General features: G+C 35.4%; 1 long non-coding RNA gene across 1 annotated transcript in view; it reads right to left on the reverse strand.

Annotated features, from left to right (window-relative positions):
- Window positions 1–5116: 5116 nt before the first annotated feature.
- Window positions 5117–8904, reverse strand: part of LOC136826505 (uncharacterized) — a 7752-nt gene continuing 3964 nt past the window's right edge. The window contains exons 2-3 of the long non-coding RNA XR_010849637.1: window positions 7280–7788; window positions 5117–5164 (exon numbers count right to left, since the gene is read on the reverse strand). This is a non-coding gene — a long non-coding RNA (uncharacterized lncRNA). The remainder of the gene's footprint in view (window positions 5165–7279; window positions 7789–8904) is intronic.

Genomic DNA, 8904 nt, shown 5'->3' on the forward strand with positions numbered 1-8904 from the left:
ATGCGGCAATTCTGTAAGAGCCATTATCACATTTCGAGTCTTGCAACTTAGTCATTTGTTTTTCTTTCCAGGTACGAGTTCTGGATCTTCATTTCGTAATAGACTTCGTCATCGAAAGTGAGGAGTTTAATATTATGCTTTTTTAACTTAGTATAGGGATTAGCAAATCCGTAAGCAAACCGGGACGATATTCAGCAAATTGTGAAAAAAAGAGACATCACATAATGGAAAATAGAACTATTCAACGACATATTCTTTCGACTGATATTGTGAATGAAAGACTAATATCCATAAAAAGAATGACCACTAAGGACCAACGGCTAAATGACAAGTGTTAATGTTACCTGAATTATTTAAAACCCATTCCTTTTATATAGGATTAAGTAGAATATGTGTTAGTAGATTGTTTAATAAGAAAATGATTAAATAATGATAAAAGTGGGTCTCAGATCCTTGTAACATTTCCACCCTGGCTACTACCCACTAGAGGACCTATTTAATGTCTTAGGTCACCAGAAGCATAGAATTAATTAAGTGCAGGGCCAAACCGTTTAGTTTCAGAGAATCGAATCCCAGCACTCTCGCTAGTGTGGGAGTTGTTTCTCTATGCCTTTCACTCTAACTCCTTATATGATACGCTTTGTCTATTCATCACAGTAGTTACACACGTACACACACACATATGTATATATATATATATATATATATATATATATATATATATATATATATATATATATATATATATATATATATATATATATGCACGCCCCCAACCTGGGGCCCTCCAGGCAGACGCCACCAGAAACGTCAAACATGACCGACCACGAGGCCCGACCTCTCACACTTGGCCGGCAAAAAACACAGATCGGGGACAAGCTGTAGTAACAGCGTTATTATGCATTCTCGTCAGACAGAATCGCCTATGCATAAAAACGCAACTGTCTACGGACGTAAAAACATTTCAGCTTCAAGCCATACGTATCATATTGTCTTCCTTGACATATACAAGGATATAGTCAGTCTGTCATGTGTGAGAAAACGCACTTTCTCCCAGTTGTATGCCTTTCTTGTTCTCAGTTTAAATCTTACTTGTCCGCTCGCGATTTTACTGACATGTCCACAGATTCGATTAATAAATTATGAGCAAGAGCCCGTGCTGGCATACAGCCAGTTTAATAAAAAATAACATTAATAAATTGGTACGTACCTAGTCGCTGTTTATCACTCGCCTCGCTGCCTCCACACACGCATTATTTTATATATATATATATATATATATATATATATATATATATATATATATATATATATATATATATATATATATATATACATATATACATATACATATACCATAGAAGCTCATTCTCAATGACTTGCTGTAGAGATTAAAGTTTTCGAACTGCGTACAGGAATGCTCTTGCACAGAATAACCATTTACAGAAATGAGAAACAAAAGATTCCTCAGCATGGTCTATGAGCGCTGATGCAAGTATTAACACTATGGTATCATAATTGAAGTGACCATTCGACCATGAGGATTTGTTTATGGTGTCATTCTATTATCTTTCTTTAGTGATCTTGGAGTTGATCGTTATTTTTTCTAACTATTGTAAAAACTATAATTTAAAAAAATCTGGTCTTCAGAATTCGGCATCATGTATCAAAGATTTTTTTTTTTTTTTTTTTTTAGCCATTTCTTACCAAGGCCAGTTTTTCAAGCCACAGGTAATATGAAAAGTCAACATTGAGCTTTTTTTATTACTTCTGATGAAAATTCACAGGTCGATAGCCTGCAGGCTGAAGAGTGTTTTCCATAAATAAATTTCAGACTGACACTTTTCCACTTTTCAAGGTAATAGGGCAATTTAAAGACAATTTTATTTTCTCTGATTTTGACGAACTTTGTTAGGTATGTACCTTGAAGGCTGGACATTATTTTTCTATAATATTCTTTACCTTGGCATATTTTTCAAGGTTATAGGTTAATCTAAAGACCAAACCTTATTCTTCAGCACTTTATTTTCACTGATTTTCATAAAACTTAGCAGGTAAGGACCATATCGGGTGGGTGATTATTTGCCCCGAATATTCGATTACTTGACATTTATCTGATGAAACTCTGTAGGAATCTACCTATGGGAATGGTGGTTATTTTCTCCCGATACTGTTCACCTTGACCTCTTTCGAAAGTAAACGATGATTTAAAAAGCCCTGAAAACTGAAATGTTCCAATTTCGACGAAAAAATGTAAGAAATCTGTAGCACTGATTACACACGTAAGCGCAAATGTATTATATGATGCCAGAGGCGAATGGTTCGTCGTTAGAGCTAAAGTGTAAATAGAGTTACCACTGGACAAACTGCAAATGACGATTCCCGTTACTAAATGGTGTTAGTTAAGTTCACGGTTTAATTAACAACATCGGGAATATCGTCGTGACTGCAACGGACTATTACATCTTTCTTCTCTCTGTGCTGCCTGTGTGTGTGTGTGTGTGTGTGTGTGTGTGTGTGTGTGTGTGTGTGGCTACTATAGGATACGAGTATTTATGTAAAAAAAAAAAAAAAGCTGAATATCGCAACAAATAAGTAAAGGCCTCAAAATAGTGAACTTTGGAAGTCGAATAATTCTTTATCTTCCTCTCTGTATTCGTTCGACCTTTGAAACGAGCATTAATCTTACAAAGTCAACAATTTTTTTGTTTCGTTCTTAACTGATTGCTGGGTCGGAGAATATACTTTCTGCCTGATCGCTGACATTTGTTTTTCGTTCACAAATGACATTACCGCCTGCTGACGTTTTCTCTTAATTCCTTTCTTGACGTTCTATAACACAAATAAAAATAATAATTCTTAAATAAATAAATGAACGGAAACTGTCCAGTGACGTCACGACAACTAGTCTCTATGGCATTCGCTAAGTATTAACTGGCAACTACACATTAGCATAAAAGGCTGTCATCACGTTACCCGGCTACCCTTGACCTAGTTTGTCTAGTTTCGGTGCCAGGGTCACGTGAATCGGGCGACCTAGGACCCCCTTGGAAAGGCTTAATAGAAGATGACAAGATGACTTCAGTGTATTGATATATTTTTTCTTCTGTCATTTATTTATCCTTCACTTGGCTGTTAAATTATTTTCTCATATTACCAACGTATCTAAATAATAATAATAATAATAATAATCTCGGAAGAGGATCCTCTCTCGAGCAACCTTCATTGAACAGTATGGCCGTCTGGATGCCGGCTACACTGTTTGATGATAATCATAATAAAGTTATAATAAAAATTTAGTCGATCTATAACGACAGAAAGCATATTCCTGTATGTTCGTTAAACTTATCCTAAAATACAAGATGTCGTTGGAGCCTTCACGAGGTTAGGATCATAATAACGTACTTTTGCAACTCATTCTGTCGCAGAGAGCCAAAAAAATAATAAATGATAAAGACACTGAAGCACGAAGTGGAAAGAAATGCAATTACAGTATATTTGCCCTCCACATCCCATAAGTTTTCGATAATAATAATAATAATATATATATATATATATATATATATATATATATATATATATATATATATATATATATATATATATATATATATATATATATATATATAAATGGATGTATGTGTGTGTGCATGTGCCAGAATAACTCTGAAACACATTGAGCAATTTCAACCAAACTTGGTATGCATATTATTTACTATCTAGAAATCAGTACTGTAGGGTGAGACATCACTAGCACCAAAGGGCACCAAAGGGGGTGGGGATGTGAAGGGCTTCCCTGAAACGGAGCTGGTTATGCCCGTAGACTTAGTAACCTTACGAATTTATCATAGCTAATTTCGATTACTATCTGGAAAAGAATACTGTGGAGGTAAGACATCAATGGCACCATAGGGGGTGGGGGTTGGGAAGGGGGTGACAGAGAGAAAGTGAGAGGGAGGGGAAGTGAGAGAGAGAGAGAGAGAGAGAGAGAGAGAGAGAGAGAGAGAGAGAGAGAGAGAGAGAGAGAGAGAGAGAGCAGAGGGGGTGTTAGGAAGAAAGAGGGAAAGAGACAGGGAGAGTTGGAGAGAGAGAGAGAGAAAGGGAGAGAAAGAAAGAGTGAGAGGGTGAGGAAGTGAGAGAGTGAGATGGAGAGGAGGTGAGAGAGAGAGAGTAGAGGGGATGTTTGTTTGGGCGAAGAGAGAGAGAGAGAGAGAGAGAGAGAGAGAGAGAGAGAGAGAGAGAGAGAGAGAGAAAAGAGGGGGTGTTAGGGAGGATAAAGAAGGGAAAAAGTGAGAGAGACAGCTAGTAATAATAAAGAAGAAGAAGAAGAAGAAGAAGAAGAAGAAGAAGAAGAAGAAGAAGAAGAAGCATCCTTGTTAAGAGTTATTCATAATAACCAATTTAAATCCCTGATATATATGTTGCTCCTTATAGTGTAGGTACTAGAGAGAAAAAGCCGTAGAATATTTGCAAGCAGAATATCTTTCGGCCGGACTTGATTTACAAAAATCTAAAAGCAAACTACTACACGGTAGGCCTATATACTAGGAAGTCACGTTTTAAAACTTTATTTACTATAAGTTCCAAATTCACTCTATCTACGGCACAGTCATAATCACCTAGCTATCTATCTATCTATATATATATATATATATATATATATATATATATATATATACATATATATATACACATTCATATATATATATATATATATATATATATATATATATATATATATATATATATATATATATATATATATATAAATATACATATATAATTTAGCAAAGCAAGATGTCAGAAGCCTTGGTTTCCAAGAGGACAGAGCATTATCTGCAGAAAGCATACCAAAAACTTTTTTTTTTTTTTTTTTTTTTAAACAGGGTCGTGGGTACCTGAAGGTCATAATTTGCCCTTAGAGAGTTATAAACATTCATGTATGCAACAATCTGCTATGGCAACTGAGTATGTGAGGATATGCATGACCACGCATGTGTGTGTGAGAGAAGAGAGAGAGAGAGAGAGAGAGAGAGAGAGAGAGAGAGAGAGAGAGAGAGAGAGAGAGAGAGAAGGCTTGTGAACGGGGGCAAAGCACTTTTGACAAAACTGTACTCACCAGGATGGCCAAGAGAACTCTCCATTTTTTCGCATAGGGGGTGTTCTGTAAAAAAAAAAAGTCAGGGTAAGAACTATATCAGTGAATTAACTATGCAGTTAAAAGAATGACTAAAAACTATATGTACAGTGATTTTAAGTGGTTATGAAAGCAAACAATTGTATTGGAGCATATCTACTGACCGTACATACACACATGTATATATATATATATATATATATATATATATATATATATATATATATACTGGTATATATATGTATATATATTATATATAATAATATATATTATGCGTCAATGACCTTAGTTTTCACGATGCCAGAAACCCTTAAATCAATCAAACGATCAATCAATATATATATATAATATATATATATATATATATATATATATATATATATATATACTTAGGTAGATACATACACAGACAAATTAATATTATGTGGTAACACTCTCTTCACTACGCACTGTTCAGAAGAGCACTGAGGTGCACATAAATTCCGATGCTGGGCACGAACTCTACTCCTGATGGGTGAAGAATGAAAACCTTAGGTCCTGCATCTTACTGTGCAGGTTTACTTTGAAAGTTGCTGTGATGAATTAAGAGAAAATCTACTTCCAAGAAAAGAGCAATCTAAAAGTTCAAGGTTCACTGCGTTCCAAAAACCTGTCGATTGTCTAAGATAACCAACTGACATGCAATTGATGGATACTATACAATGCCTGGCACAAACGATTCAAAATTAATATTGAGCAAATGATTTTAGCACCCCCCAAAAAAATCAGATTATAATTGATTCACATCATAATACTAGCTGAAATTTCCTTTATCCAATGACCAAGGAAACAATCTATTGAAAGTTCCGGGTTCAATTGGTTCATAAACAATGATCGTCTGAAAATGTCCCGTACAATTAAATTCCACATAAAGATCGATAAAAAATTCCAAGCCTTTGTGACTTCCGAAACTCATTACTCAGAACTTCGGGGACACAAATGGCTTCTGGGTTAAGGTTACCCGTAAATGCTGTGTAAAATCGCTTATACAAAAACCACTAAAATTGTCGTAAAAATGTGATTCCAAGAAATATTAAGCAAAAGATAATTAATATAATAAATTCGTAACACAACATAAACAGGAAGTCAAGTTACTGTCGCTGTTGACTAAGAGGAGGCATCTTGAAAAGTCAGTATCAAAGGAAATATCAATCGAAAATGCCTGTGTAAAATTTCATAACGCAAACGGATCTCAGCAATCGTACTTTTACTTGGATCCCAGATAAATGTGACTTATAATAAACTTTTGCATAATTTCGGGATCAGCTCAAAACACGAGAAAAACCACACGACAAAACTCGTTTCCTTCGATTCCCCGGAGTCAAGTAAAATATCACTGACCTCATAACTCAAATTTTCATAAATTCGACATTTTGCATAATTGTAGTAAATTTTGGGTTTGTTCTCTCAAATAGCAGTGCGAAGAGACAATAAATTCTTCTTATCTCAGATGCAATCTCGTGATGTGTTGTTTTTCTTGATCTGTTAAATTTCACAAATTAATCTGACCATTTTATTTTATTCCGAAAATACTTCCCTTCTGTGGTGGATGTTAATTGTTTTTTACTTTTCTTTCAGAGTTTGTACTGCTTTCTTTCCTTAACTGATTTTACTAAGACTTAAAACGTATTTTTCCCTTAACGGTTCTCTAATTTTATTGAGAATCATATGTCGTTATGGACAAAAAAAAAAAAAAAAAAAAAAAAAAAAACTCAGATCTGATCAGGTCTTGCTAATGGTGGTTTTAAAACTTTCTCTTTCTTTTTTGGTCCAAAGCAGGATCAGCGTAGGCAGTACAAATAATAATACTGACAATAATAAGCATTCTTTACCTAAGGCTGTCCATTTATTTTGTGGCTTCGTTGAATGTTATAATCTTACCGAGTCATCTACCGTTATTCGTATCTTCGCCCTAGGCCGAACCCCATACACACCAACATAATCCGCAATAAGCACACACAACACGTCACCATAAACCTGTCATTTCACAGGCATCCGCCTCTAGATCTCATCAGAGGGAAGCGGCCTGACCTCTCTACCGGGGGCTGGCAACTCTTCCCCGACGTCATGAAAGCCAAGTCTTTCTCAAGCCCCGCAACTCACCAACGTTTGCAGACTCAAGTCTCGGGCCAGTCGACCTGAAAACGCGTTGCTAATGATGCTGTGTTTTCTGGACCTCTGCTCGGCAGTGATCGACTCTTTCTCTAACATGTCCTCCCCAGGGTCCTCCCCTTTCACTTCCAGAACCAAGTCATCGTAGATATCCTCCAGTTCCCGCAGAGGACTTCTGCTGGGCAGGTAATCCCCGGCTGAGTTCGTTGACATGCGTCGCCCATACATGGCGTCGCGACTCTAGGAACTTTGGATTGTGCGGGGACTCGCAGGTCGATTTGGAAGTCCCCCTTATTTTTATATTATTGTGGATCTTACTTAGGATATTTATTATGCGTTTGTTTCCTTGCTTTCTTTTTTTTTTATATTCTTGTATTGTACATTTACTTTTTAACTAATTGCTAATATATATTTCAGATTACATCGTTCACTCTGTTTGAATAATCACAATGAAATCAGACACGCTCTTTTTCACTGAACACTTCTTTCTTTATGTTTCTCTGGAGTTAATTTTATTTTAGAAATAATGCATTTATAAGAATTAAACAGCAAAATGAATGGGTTATCTCAGTTTCTTACATTCCAGCTTTCTAATTTGTACTTCAAGAAAATCAAACTGTTCCTTTGATAAAAAAACCCGACTGAATACAATGCCGTCATACAAACTCTCTTAAGCCACAATGGAAACTCTGCCGGTCAGAAAACCTCCTTTACATTAAGCTCCTTTTCTCTGTTTAATAATAAACGGTACCTTTGTTTTGGGATTTCGGTACGACTGATCCAGAAATGCTAGATGGTTTGTCAGGATAATGATTATTTAAGAAAATGTGATTTAAAACACTGGAGTGTAAACTCGGTTCTTATGTTAGGTGTAGGTCATCCATAACTGGTTTCCTGTTAAAGAGACCATTGTGGTATCTCTCTCCTCAAACACACTCTCTCTCTCTCTCTCGCACACACACAAGCACACACACACAAACACATGCATATGCACGCAGACACACACCCATTATATATATATATGTATGTATGTATAATGTATGTATATATATATATATACATACATATATGCACAGTATGTATGTATGTATGTATGTATGTGTATATATATATATGTATGTATGTATTCTAAAAACCATTGAGCTTGACCTCTTTCTTGGAACACCTAAAAACAATCGGCAACCTACCCCTCATACAGCAGAGATTTATGACCTATCGGGCACGCCTTTAACCAATTCTGTTCGTGGTATAACAATAACTTCGTCATAGTTGCACCCATAGCAAATACGTCGAGCTGAACATAATGTTTTACGTTAAATATAGTGTGAATAGTATAGATTTGTATCCAAAGCCATTACTTGCTACTTAACGGGAAACATCATGCTCAGTTTGAAAGTATTGTGGAAATCCTCTGAATGCAACTATGGCGAATTCATTCTGTTATACAAAACAAAATTGATAAAGAGAGTGTCTGGTTAAGGTATAAACCTATGCTGTATAAGAGGTACGCTGACGATTGTTTATATTATATATATATATATATATATATATATATATATATATATATATATATATATATATATAATACAAGAGTGGAGTGGGGTTGGGTTCATGTA

The sequence above is a fragment of the Macrobrachium rosenbergii genome, chromosome 3 (genome assembly GCF_040412425.1).
Source record: "Macrobrachium rosenbergii isolate ZJJX-2024 chromosome 3, ASM4041242v1, whole genome shotgun sequence".
NCBI lineage: Eukaryota > Metazoa > Arthropoda > Malacostraca > Decapoda > Palaemonidae > Macrobrachium > Macrobrachium rosenbergii.